Genomic DNA, 20110 nt, shown 5'->3' with positions numbered 1-20110 from the left:
TCCGAATTCATCTTCTTGAACTAACACCATTCCAATGGTGGAATGCGAAGCTGCGAGGTATAAGAAGTAGTCCTGGTTGTAGTTGGGAGGATGCAACAACGGTGCATGGGTCAACGCGTGTTTAAGTGCATCAAAAGATTGTTGGGCAATCTCGTCCCAAAAGAATTGAACGTTCTGTTTCAACAACCGTGTAAAACCTTTAGTGACCTCGGCGTAGTTTGGGATGAATCGGCGTAAAAATTTCGCTTTCCCTTGCAAACTTTGGAGTTGGCGCAAACTCGAAGGAGGAGGCAATTTGATGATAGCCTCGACTTTCGAGGGATCGACGCGAATGCCGGCTTTTGAAACAACAAATCCCAGCAATCGACCTGTTTCTATACAGAAAACACACTTGTGGGGATTCAACCGAATTCGATAATGCCTACACCTCATAAAGATTGCTCGTAGGTGGTCAAGGTGATCAGCTCGACGTAAAGAATGAGCAGGCAAATCATCGAGATACGGTTGCACAATGTGCTTGATGTCGTGAAATGCGTAAGACATCGCCCGTTGAAAAGTGGCCCCGGCATTCTTAAGCCCAAAAGGTAATTTGCAATAAGCAAATGTCCCCCATGGACAAATGAATGCCGTTTTTGGTTGGTCGGCAGGTAGAATATTGATTTGATTATAGCCCGAAAAACCATCCATGAAGGAAAACATTTCACTTCCGGCACAATCATCAATAATTTGATCGATATAAGGCGTAGGATAGTTGTCTTTTGGACAAGCTCGATTGATATCCCTATAATCGATACAGATTCTTATTGTTCCTTGTTTCTTATTGACCGGAACAATATTCGATACCCAATCCGTTAACGGGATCGGATAAATGAAACCTGCTTTCAACAGCTTTTCGACTTCTGCTTTAATCGCAGCCGCTTTTCGAGGGTGAATCTGACGCAACCGTTGCCGGATGGGTTTAGCATCCGGGTAGGTTTTGATTTCATGAACAACAATGGCAGGATCGATTCCCGGCATTTCCTCGTAAGACCAGGCAAACACATCGCGGAATTCTTGGAATAGGGCCTTGTAAGTTTGGATTTCTTCTTCTGTACATGCGGCACCTATATGAATGTTCTCCTCAATTCCGGGCTTCACTGAAATATCAATGGGAATAGTACGAGAAATATTCCCTAAATTCAACTCTGAATCAGAATGTTTCGTTGGATCCTGAGCGTCTTTGACATATTCAGCGGTAAAGATAGATGAAAAATCATTTTCAAATGCATCATCCTTAGGTAAAAACGAAGATCTGTGATGGAGATCTTCCCATGGTAGATCGTCTACACTTAGGATTTCGCGAAGTTGTTCGTCAGATGACACGACTTCGGGAAACGCTATCCGTTCTAAGGTTGAGGTGAAAAGTGATTCTTCACTGACCACATTCATTTGGTCGACCTTGGTTGAATGAAAGTCGGTAAAAGACATGAGAGCTTCATAAGCAATTTCATATGGACTCAAGGGCATAGCATTACCGAATGAGTCTATCTCAGAGTCAGATGGGACATACCAAGGATCATCATAAATAATGTTTTCTGATGTAATCATATGAATTGTTGCAAACGAAGGTTCTACGCTGAGTGGAGGGAGAGGAAAAGTTCCCAGTAAACCGGAATCCTTAACTAAACCTACACCAACGTCCCTATAAGGGATTGTCGTCTTACCGACATGCTGGATACTCTCTGAAGAGGCTGGGTCGGATGAAAAGTATGTCAGCTGATCAATAGTCACGATCTTACCGTTATGTGGAAACTTAATTACTCTGAAGACCGATGAAACGACCGCTGTCATAGCATATGACCAACTTCGACCCAAAAGAAGGTTGTAGTCTAGAGGGGCATCAACCACTTCCACATCCAGACTAACGGTTTTACCTTCTACCCCTATAGGCAATTCCTGTAGAATACCAAACGGACGGAACCCACGGCCATCAAAGGCCTTAAGGATGGTGGGGGATTGGTTCAACGAAGGAGAACCAAGGGATCTCCAACATTGAATTGACATAATACACGTAGAAGCTCCCTCATCAATCACAGTTCTATGAATAGGCCTGTTTTTTACTATCACTGGAATTTGGAAAGCCATTTGATGGGGGAGTCGTGGTGTACTATTTTCTAGATCGAAGATCATTAGATTCGGATCCTGAACATCAACAGCTCCTATAGCCGACAAAAGCAATTTTCGTTGTGCTGGGCATGATTGCAGCACTTCTAACGCCGACATTGCTGAGGGTGAAACAGCTAAGTCCTCAACAATGTTGTAATTCTGGGCCGCTCTCGCATGTGGATTGAAAGCAGACCTTCGAAGTACACCCTTGGCGGGCGGTTTAATTACTAAGTCTGGGTTAGGTTTCTCGATCTGTAGTGGATCGGAACCAGGAGCTGAGGTTGATGGGTTAGAGTGAGAAGATTCTGCTTCCTTACCATCAACAGGATTCTTACTACCATAATCTTGCGATCGAGTCGCAATCCTCACATGAGACATCATCAAAATGGGTTCTTCACTGGCATTCGAGGAAGAACCTATCATCTTATTCTCCTGCTCCGGAAATGGATTTTTTAACACAGCAGGAGTGGGAGAACCTTTGACTATTTTCACTACCTCGGCCCGATGAGGGCAATCTCTCGTAAAATGATCCTCTTCACAAATAAGACAAGGATATCGAGGTTTGCGCTTTTCGTCATTGGTTTCCGACTTTTCAGTTTTCTCCTTCGGAGCCTTGTCTGCTTTAGCCTTCTTCTTTCCTTTCTTCTTTCCACCGTTTTTTGATTTGGCCGTAGATGACTCTACAGCGTGAATATCGGCGGTAAGTTCAGGAGAAGACTCTCCTGTCGGGGAATCGGGCAAAGTGATAATAGGAGTAGTTGAAGCCTTGGAAGACTTCTTCTTGCTCTTTGTATTCACGATACCAATCATACCATCAGCGGCATGAGATCCCGAAGGAGCAGCAGCGATTTGATTCGACTTTGGAAGATCCAGAATCTTCTCGTGTAATGTACCCGACTGCGTGTAAACTAAGTCAAGGTATTGTGCCTGAGCAATGACTTGCTCCTCAGTAACTACTCCGGCCTTAGCTACATCTTCAGTAATCCTTGGTAATAATGATTTAACAAACCATTCAGCTAAGATTTGGTCCGGGATAAAAACTTTCACTAGCCTTCTTCGACGTCTCCACTCATGAATGTGATCTGAAATATACGTGGAGGTTGATTGTTTTAGTGAAGTTAATAACTCCGTACCGTTATCGTATCTGACCGGTAACTGAAAGTGAGTTAAGAACGAGGTAGCTAACTGGCTAAAATTGTAAAAAGAGGCCCGTGGTAACTCAATGTACCACTTGGCCGCGAGACCAATGAGTGTACGCTGGAAAAGACGTAAGCGGATCGAATCATCCGAGATGGAATTTGAAGCACACCAGAGGTGGTAAGTCATCACGTGATTGGACGGATCCTCTCCAGACTTACCTTCGAACTTGGGTATATCGCTGGGCAACTTATTTGGCATTGGCGGCCAGAACGGAAGATATTGAATTGGATCGTTCGTTAGGCGCGTCAAGTCTGGTAAATCCAAAGTTGCGATAAACGGTAACTGCCGGTTAGGATCTCTAAAACTCTGGGTCACAATACCGGCCCCAGGAGGAGGATATCCAGGATAACTAGGAACAGGAGTTGCATTTGGGATATTATATCCTCCTGGAAAACCAGGATTAACCGGACCGTACTGGGGTTGCTGAGGTTGTTGATAAGTGTACCCAGGATACGGTTGATACTGGTAAACCGGTTGTTGGACAGCTTGCCCAGGTTGATACTGTCCCTGGTACGGAGGTTGAACAAATTGAGGTTGAGTAGTAACAACCGTACTTATACCAGGTTGGCCTACAGGCATCTGGACTGTGGTTTGAATCGTAGATCCAGACAACGGTACAGATGTCTGAGGAGTGGTTACAGAGACAGTAGAAACCGGAGCCGTCGATACTCCAGAAGTAAGTATGGTAGATGTGGCGGTAGTTGCAGCAGCCGTTTGAGATGGAGTACTAGGTGCAATTGGCGGCTGAGTAACTACCGAAGTTACAAAGGTCTGAACACTTGACTGGACAGGTTGCGGTTGCTGGGGTGGACCAGAAACTACAGGTTGTCCCGCTTGAGGTACCGACTGTATACTTGGCTGCAACATCTGTTGACCCTGTGATGGATCCCACACTAACATTCCAGGGTATTGACCCATAACAGGTTGAGGGTACTGAGATCCATAGCCGGATTGAGGATAGGATTGATAACTGTAAGGTGCAGTTCCCATACCTTGACCATATGATTGACCTTGAGGTGGTTGATAACCTTGACCTGAGTATTGACCTTGAGGTTGATAACCTTGAGGTAAATACGGGTACTGGGGTTGACCTTGACCTTGAGGTTGGTATCCTTGAGGTTGATACCCTTGGGGTTGATACCCTTGGGGTTGCCATCCTTGAGGTTGCCATCCTTGAGGTTGATATTGATACTGAGGTTGACCTTGGGGTACATATTGAGGCTGGGGTTGACCTTGAGGTATGTATTGCCCCATAGGAGCGTACTGACCTTGAGGTTGCCCCCCAGACACGAATGAAGTACCTTGAGGTTGCCCCCCAGGCATTAACGGAGGCTGCCCCCCAGGCGGTAATTGGCCACCTTGAGGTTGGGTAACGGGAACTGAACCTGACATCATGTAAATGTCTCCTACACCCAATGGTACATTACCACTGTTTCCAACTAATAACCCATGATCAACGGGTTGAGGAGACGCTCCCGCAAAGGTACCAGAAAGAGATTGATACCCAGTAGGAACAGAAGGACCGCCATGTAAAAAAGATTCAGGACTTTGCGTAAACACAGATGACTGACCAGACATATTTACAGGAGTATGAATACCTCCAGGTGGAAAAGGAGTACGAGGTGTGGAAAAACCTAGCCCAAAGTTGTCTAAATAATTGGTTAACGAAAGGTACCAAGTAGTACTTCTAGGAGGACTGTAAAAGATAGATTCACGCTCCCTTAGATCAAGGGTAATTTGATCTTCAGGATCAGAGACGCCTATTTCTTCCTCTGGAACAAGTTCTTCAATAGCAATCAAACCAACAGGAAGATTTTCGGTGATAATTCTTTCTATTCTCGGTGAATCAGGAACACTAGGAGTCGGAGTAACAGGTTCAGATATTTCTGGTTCTTCGCCTGTATCACTAGCAGACGAAAAACTACCAACAAGCTCAGAAACTGTAACAGCTTCGGGATTATAACCTGTCTCTAAACTTTGGTAATCTGGATGGACTACCAAGGAAGATTCTCCTTCTTCAGGTGAACCTACTCTACTGCCACTAGGAGGAGTTACAAGGACCTTTAAACCTTCTAGATTACTGGACTCGTCTTGAGGAGGTTCACCCCTAAGTTTACGGGATCTTCTCAACAATTCGGCCACGGAAACAACTTCAGGAGACTGGCCCCGAATTCTACGGGACTGTCTCGGTAATTCCGCCACAGCTAAAAACTTTTAACTACTACACACGAAAACAAAATAAAATTTCAAATCAAACCACCTAAAGTCTCTAAAGAACCAAACAAATTTGAATCACACGCCTAAAGAATCTAGGGCGTCAAACCAAACACAAACAGTATTCTTCCGGACCAAAAGCGCTAGTTGGTGATGAAGCCCAACCTCGCTGGATTCAGTACAGAAATGGCGGGTGGAACAGTTACGCCGACAACCTGCTTAATGAATAGACTGGACCAAGTTCCTCCACTTTAACCGTCTCGAGTGAAGTGAACCCCCCAGAAAATCCAAGTGAGTATAGCCGACGTCTGCTCCAGGTACAGTGGGACCTTCCCTCCACCGTCACCTCGGTAGAATCCTAAAGATAATGGCCACTAAGGTTACCAACCGCAACAAATGCACCTGGGGGAACAGTCTAAACTCCGACAGCACGCAAGGGCAGAGTAGCAAGCTCAATCCCCTTGCCGTCTCCTTGACAATAATCCAAGGTTTACCGACAAGTGACCCCTGGCTCCTCGACAATGGTTAATCCGAGGTTTACCGTTTGTAATACGTGCGTGTCTAGCGTCGTTCCCAACGAGGGGGGAATGATCCCCTCACTGGTTCGGACACGAGCTCGTGCTTCTCCTTTAAGAGGAGCTTTCCCAGAGTACAAGTGAGACAATTGGATTTATTCTATCACAAGATAAGCTACTTGTTTGGTTTTGTTGTCTTGGAGAGTTAATTACTCACCTACTCCAAGACACTAGCCTGATCTAAATTGGTGCTTCAGAGCCCTAGTAAATAAAAGTTACTATTTCAATTTTACTTTAAGCGTTACTTTTATGGTTGTTCTTTAAAGTCACAAGGTAATGGAAGTGAAACCAATGGTGTGTAGACTTGACTCCAACCACTACAAAGATGCACCTAAGATGATTTATGCTACTTTGCTTTTTCAATGAAATTCTTAACTAAGAGAGTTGAGAGAATGTAATTTTTAGAGAAAACAACTTCCTTAGAAAAGACAATCAAAGAAACAATTCTCTTTTTCTTTTCAAGCACACAAACATAACCACTCTTTACTTGCATGAAAAACTCTTTTTCTTTCAAAACTTTCAAAGCTACTTGAAACAAAAACTTTTCAAAGGAGATGTTTTTGTATTTTCTCTTTTTAATAAAGCATGTAAACCTACCTTTAACAAAAAACAATCTCAAAAGCTACAAAACTACGAAAACTTGACTCACAAGCAAATCAAAAGAGAGATTACTCTAAGCAAACCTAACAAGGCAAAAGCTCACAAAGATGATTCTAGGTTGTTTTACTTGATCAAAATCAAATCAAGGACCAGCTAATGCAGAATCAAAAGACTAGTCAAAACAAAACTCAAATCTTTTTGTTCTTTTTGTAAAATGGAATTCAAGACTTAAACAACAAGCACTTCGAAATTGGCCCAAAAGACAACTTGATGGTAAGTTTCTCTCACAGGTAGACTTTATGACAGGTCTGACTTCTTAGAATGTTCACAAAATCAGAGAGATCTAAGGCTTGACAACTCCTACCGCTAAAGTCACTACAAGACCTACTCAAAAATCAAACCCTATGGCTTACACTTCGATGAAATCCACTAAAACACTCAATGCTATCGAAACAAGTTCAGGTGAAGATTCTGGGCAAGGGACTAATGAATCTGGGCAGAAAAAACTAAGAAAAAACAAAATCTAAGAGCAAAAAAGGCAAAAAATGGAATTTTCTCAAATTTTGGCAGGGGACGCAGGCAACCCGTTAGCACAGGTGCGGGCCCGCTCTGTGCACACAACAAAAGTGCGTCCAGGGACGCACTGTGCAGCACTCAGAGGGTACATCCTACTGAAAATCCAAGAAAACTCAAAATAAAACTAATCCTAAGCTAACCCACCCAGAGACAAGGTCACAGAGCCAAAACCAGAAAAATAAACCAATTTTCTCAAAGCAAAGTTCACACAAAAGAAAAGACTCTTCTCATCAATGGAATCTATCCCCAGTGGAGTCGCCAATTTGTCACATGGAATCAGTCAAGAGTGCGGACACAACCGACCTTCCTAGAAGTCTAAGACATTCTAATGACAAACAAAACAAACTGGAGCTATCCTTCTCTAAACATACATTATGATATGAGAAATCAAGTGTTTCGTTCTTACCTTTGTCCAAACGCTGTTGTAGAAGTCCAAGCTTTGTTGATCTGGATGAGCTCCTCCTTTTCTCCAAAACCTGCAACCACCAACAGTCAAACAATTAAATAGCACCCGATTATAACATAAAACAAAGCATATTCAACATATAGACCAAGGAGTACATGAAATAACCCATAAACAACAAGTTATTGAGAAGAATGGACCAATTTGCATTAAAGGTAATCAAAAGGAACCATTACAACCTGAGCCTTGGTGTTGTGCAAGCTCCTTCCAGGGTCCACAAGAGTCTTCCTCTACTTTGACAAAGCTCACCCACTTCCAAATAGAACAAGCAAAGATGGCAATCTCTCCTCACAAGCTTCTAAGTGGGAGTCCTAATTCCTGCAGCATTTACCCTTAGAAATGTATAGCTTTCAACCTCCCTCCTTCTGGCCCAATGCCTGTATTTATAGTGCTCAAGAGGAAGTTAATCAGGTCCACCATCAATGGGATAGTCCCCTCTTTGGATGGGATCACTCCCTTATTGATGGGATAAGTTCCTCTTTGGTAGGAGTGCATGAACCATCTGGAGGCGCTCAATACACGTCAAACATCCTTCTAGAATGCTCTAGAAATGACCACAAGTAAGTTTTTGAAGATAAAACTTGCGCATTTTAACCTTTTCAGAGGGACGCACCTGCCCCTTTAGATACAGAGCGTCCTTGGACGCAGACCTTATGAACAATAGGTGCATATCCGTAGGCAAGGTTTGAGAGAACCTGTGTACCCAAAGATAAACATATTTATAAATACTTTCTCTCTTTCTTGGAGTTTGACATGAATATCAAAGGCATAAGACTTTCTTAAGAGGGTAGTATGACTGTTGATAGAGCCATACCAACTGTAAATAGCCATGGTGACATTTTTTAGTGTAACAGCTAGTAAGGAAGCCTTGTGGCTTCGTCAGATCCTATCAGAGTTTGGATTTGAGCAGCAACATCCAACCACCCTTTATTGTGATAATCAAAGTGCCATTCAGCTATGCAAAGATCCAGTCCAGCATCAGCGCAACAAACACATTGAACTACACATGCACTTCATCAGAAAGCTCATTCATGACCATGTTCTTGAAGTGCAATATTGTCCAACAGATGATCAGGTTACAGACATCTTCACAAAGGCTCTCACAGAGGCGAAGTTCACTAAACTTCGATATATGCTTGGAGTTCAGGAAGTTGTCACTAAGGGGGAAGAGGCTCTAGTGCCTCCTTCCTTCTCCTATTGTGTCATATTTGTAAATCCTTCAATCCTATCCCAAGTTGTTCTTAAGGGGGGATGTTAGGATATTCCGACACATAGGATATAGTTAAGTTCAACTTGGTCTAGTATAGAGTTAGGTTAGAGTTAGGTAAAGTGTGTTTCTTTACCGTTTTACATTTTGTAACTTACAATCCGACGGTCACGATATGTAGTGATCCGACGGTTCACTCTCACCTCGGTATTACCGACACTTGATCCGTGGCTTGACACCCGATTGGTCCATGAGTTCTATTTAAAGCGCATGGAGGGTCATTGTTCGGGTAATCCGTGCATGAGAGAAGCTTATGTAAATTTTCATTCTTTGATTAATAAATTGCCTGTAGTACCCATGTTGGGATAGGCCGTGGACTGTTTCCCTCCTTGCACTTTGAGGGTTTTAACCACGTCAAAAATATTGGTGTATTGATCCGTGATCTGGTTGTGAGCGGTGTCCTTTTGGTATTCTTTCTAAGGAACTTACCTTGTAAATTCCTTCACTTGTTGCATGTTTTTCAACGCAAATAATTGTTATGAATTAGGGAAAGTATCTAGAAGAAGCATCCAAAATGTGAAACTTGTAGTGTTCATTTTCTTGCGATTGGAATTGTTAATAGATATAGGAAGCTTCACAAGTATGAGTTTTAATATCAACTTTTCGGATCCACTATCCAGATCCATTATTAAGACATGGAAAATATGTGAAGAGTGAAGGACATATATAATGGATACCTATAGTTAGGAATCCCTATGGCCGACTAAGGTCGAAATGTTTAATATAGATTACGGTTGTATATTAAATAGTAATTCTTCGAGATAAATAATAAAAATTGATGGTAGAGATATGTTTATCCCTACTAGTTTTTACTTATTTCACATATATTTCTCTTCTTTTAACTAATATTCTTAGATTATCAAGTGAACAGACCTCACAGTGGATACTCCTTCAATATTGGGTTGAAATTGCATTATTCATTTCTCTGTAGTTGGAGTTGTTAATAGATATAGGAAGATTCATAGATATGAGATTTAATATCAATGTTTAAGAGCCACTATTCAGGTTAATTATTAGGACATGGAAAAAATTTCAAGAGCATAGGAGAGATATATAGTGGATACTTATGTTTAGGAAACCTTAGGTTTGACTAAGATCAAAATATAGAACATAGTTTAAGGTTGTCTACTAAATGGTAAACCTTAGAGATATATAATAACAATTGGTGGTAGAGATCCATTTGTCTGTACTTGTCCCTATAATGTGAAACTTGTTGTAATAATTTAATAAAACAAAACATGGTGTACGATGTTTAAAAATACTTAGCTTAGAGAGCATATTTTTATAGGAAGTGTCTCATCAATTTCTTCGGTAATATCAAATTAAGAACAAATCTCTTTCTGGAAAGTATCAGTAGGAGTATTATGACTATAGTGAATAATGTAATGAATGTTAAAACCTTGTATTGAGATCAAGGCTATAAACATGTCAAAACTAAATGCTGTTGAAAGTCATGGAAATATGACATCGACCTAGCCTCAAGTTTTGTTAGCATGTGAAGGCTAGTTAGCAGTGTTACTAGTAAAAAATGGATATGTTATCTATTTATATTTTCCTATGGTAATAGGTCATTCAAACCTTGGTGTTACAGGTTTTCAGGGATTCATGTTTGTAAGAAGTTTTTTTACAGAAGAGCTTCATGCGCCACACCTTGATCAAATAAATTTCATCAATTTGGATGGAGTTTCTAGGGTGAAAACTTAGTTGATCAACCATGTCAGACCTATAAACAATATCGTATTTGGTCACATGGCATCTAGAGGAGAAGAATTGGTTTGGATACCTTGTACATATAGATCTAAAATATGTATTGGTGTTAGCCAATGCATGTCGTTATTATGATGTCGCAATAAATTTTAATCCTACAGTTCATCCAGGTGGATATTAGTGGCCACTCGACTATTCCACTTGGACCCTCACCATTGTTTTTGTCATTTTCTTTTAAGTTTCCTTAATTTTAGCACGATTTACTATTTTTGGCAATTTTTCGAGTCCTAAACTCATGGAGCTATTTTGAGGCCCTAAATGACGTTTTTTGGCAATATTACTCTAGACAATTTTATTGGCATCACATTTTTAGTTGTAGTCCTTAGTGAGATCTTTCTAATGAGGTATCATGCACGTCAAATAGAGATAATATGACTAAGTTATGACCCTGGGAAGTTGGCCGCCTAACTAACTGCAATGGGGCCCATAAACTCTTGGTGTTACATCTCCTCGACTTATGGTTTTGGTTGTTTATGGTTTTATCTTATTGTTCAATAATAAGAAGGCCCTTGAGCCTCATTGTAACTTAGTTAAGAGGCATTTAGCCGCCACATCTCTTGATCCAGGTGGATATTGGTGGCTACCCACAAAGTCCACTTGGACCCCCACCATTGTTTCTTTCAGCTTTTCAGTTTCCTTAATTGTAGCACAATTTACTATTTTTAGCAGTTTTTTGGGTACTAAACTTCTGGAGCCGTTTTGAGGCCCTAAACGATGCGTTTTGGGAAAACTGGGAGCAACATGGTTCCATGGACTGATGTTGCTCTTCCCAAAGTTGTAGTTCTCAGATAGATCTTTCTAACGAGATATTTTACGCGTCAAATGAAGATCGTATGCCAAAGTTACAACCCTGAGAAGTTGATGTACCAATTTACCCAAACGGGGCCCACAGTTTGGCGTTTCATCTTCTATGGTTAGGTTTTGGATGTTTAGAGTTTTCCATTGTTTCTCAACAATAAATATGCCTTCAAGCCTCATTGTAACACAGTTCAGAGGCATGTAGCCACCACAACTCTTCTCAGAGATAAGCTGTCATCGCCTATTTAAATGAGGATCATCTCTTCTCAGAGATCAGCTACCATTGCCTAAGCTAGTCTCATTTCCATTTTGTTTGTAAGCATGTTTCATTATTTGAAATTAATGAAAGGAAGTTTTGTTTCTGTTGCATCTTTGTATTTATGGTTATATCTATAATTTGTTGCATCCATGTTTAAATTGAGATTAGTGGTATCAAAGCGGTCTACTCTTTCTCTGTTTTTATTTGCATATCCCCAACGAAGTCGGGATATAAGGAGTTAGGGCTCGAACTCGTCGAACCTTTGGAATATCAGCCTTGTAAATCCTGACATCCTCCCATGGGGGGAGAAAAGAAAGATGAGGGAGTAGGAGATCCTATCAAATATTTATCGAGGAGGCCCTCGAGAAACAAAGGAATGCAATTATGGATAACTTTTCCCAGATCCTTCAATAGTTGGCCACCTCCGGCACATCCACATCCAACAACAACTCTGGAGGCTCAAAACCTTTTAAGGTACAAGTAAAATTTGGCATTCCTATATTTGAGGGCCAAATATATGTAGACATTGTAGATAAATGGTTTAATTTGCTAGAAGGATATTTTTTTGTTAATGATTTTTCCAGCTGGGAAAAGATTACTTTTTCTCTTCTCAAAGCCACCCCCCATGTCAAGGACTAGTGCAAAACCTATTGTGAGTAGAAGGATGAAAGTACAACCTCACTGTTTTCAACACTCCCACTTGCAATTCATTACGAGATGCCATCAAGGAGCAGTACTACCCTGTCAGGAGCTACGAGGACAAACACATAAATTCAACCACCTTCTGAACCTTAAGTGTTTGGGTAGTGCCCTCAGCCTGGGTGGGGAATCCCTTGGATATGAAAGTTGGACGAGGCGATTGGGAAACTAAAGAATGTTCTACTTCTATAGCCTTTTTGCAAGCGTCCATTTGTGTAGGTGGGTGGTGCATCCGGACATGGTCTTGGATGGCTTCTTTCAAACCACAAATAAAACATTCCAAGTAGAATTCATCTCCTAGACCTTCTGTGTATATGGCCAATGCCTCATAGGTTTCAATGTAGTCTTTTACTACGCCTATCTCTTGGAGCTTGGTAAGACAACCCAAAAAATTAGATTCGCGATCAATGTAGTCACAAATGGATTTTTAGAACACCTACCAAGTAATTTTCCCGAGATCGCATTTCCGATGCCACTTCCACCATTGGCATCTCTCTTGGTCCAAGTAAAGGCCTCCCACACATAGTTTAGTTTCATCATCTAGGATATCATTCAGGGTGAAATACTGGCCCATTTGTGCTACCCATACTGCTGAATTAGAGCCATCAAATTTATACATGTCTAGCTTGGGTGGTCGAGGGTGGGAATGTTGGTGATTTCCATGGAAGTGAATATGATGACTAGATTCTCCTTCAGGGTCTTCATTAAAACCATGTGCCTCTGAATGCACCTAATTATCTCCTATTAAATGTTTCCATGAATTTCTGCATCTGATCTGCTAAGATCTGGAAAGAAGCCAACTATTTTTCAAGGCTCTCAATCTTCTCATTGGCCATGGCTAGAGCTTTGGTTACTACCATACACAGATCTGGGTCACTTGTTGTCACTTTGAAAAAATTGGGACTGCCTAAAAATTGAAGCTAACAAGTGAATGGTAGCACTGCTATCAACTTGTCATTTCGATTATTAAGGGCTAAGTCTCTTATAAGCATCCTAGGAAGACTTTTCTATTTTTTTCTACTCCAAATGGAGTTTTACTCCCCGCTTATCAAAACTGCAGTGACCAATTTCCATAAAACTTAATGTTGCCTAATGCCCTAGGAGAATCACCCCAGGGTATAGGAGCCACAAGTCTCACTGCACAAATGCTCAGAGCTACCTGCAAAACCCCAACTGTTGAATGTGATTTGGACTATGGCTGCGACAGAACCCCAGATGATAGATCTAAATGGTACTGTGGCGATAGAACCTCAACTGGTGGATCTAATTGTTGCGGCAATGATAAAACCCCAACTGCTAGATCTGATCTGGCAAAGAAGATAATGCGTGATCTTCAGAGATATGAGGGAACTATGGTCTCAAGGAGTGTCACATGCTACAAATCACAATATACATAAAGGTCCAATAGTAGTACTTGGCCCAATATTTCAGGGAACTAACTAAAGAGGATCATCCATACCCTTAGCCATAGTACCCGACTACCCTATCGTACGCATGAGTAATCATTCCAAGTGTTGTTCTCGGTGTCCTGTATTAGCAAGCCGACAGACGGTTTATCTAAGGCAAGGTTTAGGTGAGCCTACGGGGCTTCCAATATACCCCGAGGGTACGTGGAAGCGAGTCTATGCATAGTTTTGTCTAATGTGTTACTACTCAAAGGTGTACCCGTAGGGGTTACGAGGGAGTCCAAAAAGTGTGATCACCTCTTGTATTTCCTACATGCATGCCTCCCCAAATCCACAGGTTTATGTGCTTAATGGTAGATCCTGTGGTTTAGAGATGCCGAAATGCATCTCTAGCCTATAAAACTTTCTGCCCAAAAATGGAGATACCACTGGCCCTGGAAAGCACTCTGATACCACTTGTTATGCTCTTGACCTATGAGAAGATACCAGAATAACAAATATACAAAGAAATACAACCCAGAACACAAAACAATACGATAAAAACAAGTATTTTATTATTCAAAGATGAAAGCAATGTTCACTTTCCTCTTCACTTTCCAATCCGAGTCTTGATGACGAAGTTATCACGAAAAGAGTTTGCCTTAGTTCCTTTTAAAAAGGAGGCATTTCTCATAAAAATGGGTTCTAAGCCTTATAAAGGCAAATCGCATCAAAAGAAGTGAAAAGGGCAGACTTAAGGTCGGGCCTTTAGAACCCCCAATCAACAATCTCTGACTATCGTAATCGAGGGCTGGCTATCAGCGATATCGGGACTTAATACATGCGATGGAGCGATCAAATCGTTAATCGACATTGGCGATCGACATCAGTGGATGTCAAAGGTTGAACCCCTAGGCCGCAGGGATTGTGATATGCGATAGTGATCAGTGACGTGCAATATCAGCCGTCGGATCGGAAAATAGATCAATGGCCAGGATTAAATCGACGGTCGGAAGATCGGAGATCCCAGATACCAAGCAGCGATGTGATAGCAACATGCGATGTAATCTGGACCGTCTGATCAAGGAACAGATCAATGATCCAGATCTAATTGGCATATCAGAAATCGGCGGATTGGCGTATTGGTGATCCCTCGATATACAGGGCTATTGACATCAGTGATATCTGATTACGATATAGCCTAAGGTTCTAGAGAGCCAATGAGGAGGCTACGCCCAATGGAGAGCCGAAGAACAAAGGGCCAGACAAAAATAAGAGGTAGATAGACAATGCCTGCGAGTTACTCAGAGCGCTTGAAAGCGATAGCACCGCAGTGCTACAATGCCACAGAGCTTTATCGAGGTAGCGCAGGAAGGTGAGCCAAAGAACCAGAAAGTCAGGCAGAGCCGCAAAGCTACACTGACATAGCGAGAGTGCTGCAAAACTAGATAGCTAGAGAACTATGTTCATGTATTTCTTCCTTATGCATTGTGCTGCAGGGATCCTTGATTGATATTGATGCAAGATCTTGTTTATTACGTTGTCATCATTGCTTGCTTGATTTGATGAAAAATCTTTTATGTGATGTACTTGCTGTCATAACTCATCAGGTTATATGTTGAGATCCCTTGTTGTATGTTGTTGGGATACTCTTGTTGTCGTCATGCATGTTTTGCATTGAAATCCCTTTTATTCCATGTTGGCAAGATGTTCATCATGCATGGTTTTGTGTCATACTGATAGGAGTCTTTTGATTGATAGTTCTAGTTGTGGAACATCTCTTAGATCCACTCTTGTGTGAGGGCATTTTTCATTGTATGATCACGACATCATCTCTTGTGTACATCACCTTTATTGACAAAACTTAATGCAGTAGCCTAGACCATCTTGACACCGGGGCCCGGAGACATAGTCCCTCTTGGACGAACTCCGTTATCAATGCTTATGTCTTAATGTGCTAATGTTTGTTATGTCCCTCTTCTTTTCTGCATGCAGATGTATTCAGTTAGAAAATCACCAATGACACATGATGAGAAACCCTCATCAGATCTTTCCAAATCGAAAGAGAAGGTAAAAGATATTGATTTCCTTTCGATTTCATCTTCTCATAGTATGATGTCTATTGGATATTTGGAGATCCCAATTATAGGGAAAAACATGAGGCTCCTTACAAGGATGAGGCACGAGGAGAAAGAAGAACTTGGTGTTAATAACCAAGGCATAACTCCACCTTTGGAGGTTGTGCACGAACATCCATTTGCAGGCTTGAGGTACACCAAAGGAGAGTGCTTGAAGGTGTTAGATTTGTCCGAGACATCATCGGGGAAAGAGAATGATGGGAAACATCCCCATCATCCTATGGTAGTTTCCATTGTAGGGAGAGAGCTGAGGCAAGCTCTCATCGCCATACTAACATCAGAGACAACAAAGGAAGGTATAACCACTTTCGATCTTCGAATGTTCATTTTGATTGTGATCGTGATGTTAATGAATGAAGATTAAGGGATCGAAAAACATCTACCCTTTGTTGTTTATGTAACCATACCTTTTCTAACTGTTGGAAAAGAATGGTGACACTCATGAGGTGTGAAAGACCCTCTCCATAGCATGAAAACAAATAGGTTAAGTAGATATGGAGGAAGAAATCCTACTACATTCATTGTGATAGAAATGGCCATCAAAGAGCCACTTGCTGGAAGCTCCATCCAGAGCAGTACCTTAAAGACAAAGCGTCAGTGCATGAACCAGGAAGAGCAGGTGTTCGACAAGCAAAACCTCCTCAAGGAGGTGACCCATTCACCATGATAAGTGAAAATGGTTTCTAGACATGTTGTCGTTTCATGGTCATTTTTTTGTAAATCACTTCTTGCATTTTAAAATGTAAACGTGATGATGTGTTTCCATTACTTGGCCAACAACAGTGATGTTTGATCATGTTTTGAGTTGCATTTTACATTCTGAAAGTGATGTTATGTTTCCATCACTTGTCAAAACAATAGTGTGGCCTTATGTATGTACATCATGTGTTGCAGTGATGATATGTTTTCCATCACTTTTTGAAGCAACAATGATATGTTAGCCTTGTTGTCATAGTTGGGGTATTGCGTCCATCTTGTTGTAAACTTGACCTCCGAGTATGTGTTATAAACTCGTGGAAAGTGTGGGACACTTGGGTCATTAGTTGGTAATGTCATTCAAAGCATGTAATTTTCAAAACAATGTACTACAGGTTGCAGAGGTAGCAGGTGTTGGCTCGTCGCTTAAGGCTCTAGAGAAAAAGGTGAAGGCGATGGAAGCGAGACCATTCCAGGATGCTTGTGATGTAGACAGGGTATAGAGAGAGTTGCAGATTATTTTTCATGCTTTTGGAGGACCAAAAGCTCCTTAGTGGGGATGATTGATCTAGAAGGCTTCAGAAAGACACACAGGACAGAGAGGCTTATGAACGCTCAAAAATCAAAGATTTCAGAATGATGTTGGCCTAGAACCAAAGTGAAGATCTTGTTGGCATTGTGGCACTGATTTAGAGTTATGGCACAGGTGTTGTCCTTGATGGAAACTCACTTTGGTGAGAGATCTCGGTACAGGCTCTCAGAATGAAGGAAAAAGATATATACGCAGGTGAATACAGGCTCTCAGAATGAAGGAAAAAGATATATACGCAGATGAATACAGGCTCTCAGAATGAAGGAAAAAGATATATACGCAGGTTCACCTAGACAAAGACGTGTATACATGCGGGTTAGACATTATAAAGTCACGTATGCGTATACACGCACTTTCATGCAAGGAAAAGTGTGTATATGTTGGAGAACTTACTTTTGGTCCATGGTAGTTAGTCCTTGGTATTTGAACCTATGGTTTTGGACCATGGTATCTCGTCAGAAGTGTTGATCCCAATTATTGGGTTCATGGTATTGTTTTATTATGGTTTTGGACCGTGGTATTGTGAAAGGCCTAAGACTATAAAAGAGGAAGGAGATCATTTGGCAAAGGACCATCTGATTTAATTGAATATCTAGCAAGTGCTAGATCTGAAATATTGGTGATTGGGGTTATGGTGCAGATCTAGATCTGAATGAAGGTGGAATATTAGCGTAAAGAGAAGGATAAGTTCTATTGATGGGTCATGATCTTAAGGCTTGAATGATAGTATCTTTGTATGATTTTGATCTGTTATATGTGGCGCATGCTTGATCTATAAATCTGATACTCTAGGTTAATTAGTGTCTGAATATTTGATAGAGTGAATTATCCTTTATAGATCTATACACAGGTTCAGTGAAGCGAAGGCGCGTATACACGCTGGTTCAGTGAATAAGAACAGCATATACGCAGGTTGATCCAAACACAAAAGCGTATGCATGCAAGTTTCAGGTTATTGAAGTAGCGTATATCTTTTGAGTTGTGATCTAAATGCTTCTTTTTATTGCTGCAGTGTTCAGGGTTCAGATTTTGGTGTGTGGTTATTGTTACCGTGTTTTGGGTACAACTGTCAGAGAAGTGTCTACTTGATTCAGTTCTAATTGGTGAAAAGGAGATTGTTTGATGCAGAAATTCTTGATGATTGATTGATGTTCATGGATCCAGTTTGAAAATTTATGAAACATGGTCCCTGGAAGAAAGAGAAGGTGGTAGCCTTCTGTAGGTGAAAATCTATGTACTAGTATCTTGGCTAGTGCAAGAGCTAAGGGGGTTGTAGCTCCCTTCCAGGAGAAGCTGGAGAACGAGAGAGGGTTGTAGCTCTCTGTAGGTTGTAGCCTGTGTACTGGCAAAGGACTGCACCAATACATTGTAAAAAAAAGTTTCTAATTAAAAGAAGATAGAGACGAATTGCAGCAGGTGGTTTTCACCCACATTGGGTTTCCACCTTACATCTTGTGTTCTTGTGTGTGTAATTGTCTTCAAATCTGTTTTACTATTTCTGGTTACTGTTTATTTGATTCTAATACACATATTAATGATCAACATCAGTAAGATAAATTAAATTATAAGTCTGCATTGCATACTCGGGTTTCCTTCTCTATAGTTGCTTATATACGCGGTTTTATCTAACTGAAGTAGCGTATATGATCTGGGTTTTGAAAATAAAATAAGTGACTTGATAATACTGATTCACCCCCCCCCCCAGTATTATTTCCAACAATTGGTATCAGAGCAGGTCCTTCTGAAGAAACTTGATCGCTTGAAGGAAGATCCATCATCATGAGCAACTACGAGAGAGAAGCATCTATCAGGCCACCAATTTTTGATGGGACCAACTTTGTCTATTGGAAGGTAAGAGTCACAGCCTATCTACAATCTCTTGGTACAAAAGTCTAGGATATCATAGATACAGGGTATAATTTTCCATCCACAACTCCTACAGATTCGGCTGGTAAGAAGAAATATGAAACAAATGCAAAGGCTGTCAATACTTTATTAGGATGTCTATCTCAATCAGAATTCGTCAAGGTTATGTAGTATAAATCCACAAAAGAAATATGGGACAAGATTGTTTTGAGATATGAAGGGGATGAACAGGTAAAACGAGCAAAACTTCAAACCCTTAGAATTCAGTATGAAAATCTCTGAATGCACAATGATGAAAGTGTGGCTAACTATTTCCTTCGTGTAGATGACATTGTTAATTGTATGAAAAAATTGGGTGAAGAAATAAAAGAGGCTGTTGTGGTTGAAAAGGTTCTAAGATCTATGTCCCCTAGGTTTGAATCTAAAGTTTCTGCAATAGAAGAAAAAGAGAATCTACGAAACCTTACCATGTCACAGCTGCACAGAATTCTCATTGCTTATGAAATGAGGAAAGGAGGACCATCAGACAGGAGAGAAGATGCTTTCAAGGCTTCAGGCAAAGGAGATGACTATGAGTCAGGACACGTGTCAGAAGAAGAGGAGGAATCAAATTTTGTCAAGAACCTTCAACGGGGTGTTGGAAGATTTAGAGGTAAGTTACCGTTCAAATTCTTTTCTTGTGGAAGAATCGGTCACTATGCTGCCAAATTTCCTCATAAGGATAAGATTGACAAGGGTAAGGAACCTGTTAGATGGAACAAGAAACAGAACATAAATAAGAAAAGCTATTACACTCATGAAGATAGTGATGGACTTTCAAACAGTGATGAAGATGAACAAGGTAATAAATATAAACTCTTAATGGCTTTT

The sequence above is a fragment of the Pinus tabuliformis genome, chromosome 1_1, assembly GCF_031772625.1.
Source record: "Pinus tabuliformis cultivar Carrire ecotype Pingquan chromosome 1_1, CPIR1, whole genome shotgun sequence".
Taxonomy (NCBI): domain Eukaryota; kingdom Viridiplantae; phylum Streptophyta; class Pinopsida; order Pinales; family Pinaceae; genus Pinus; species Pinus tabuliformis.
This window is presented reverse-complemented; position numbering follows the sequence as displayed.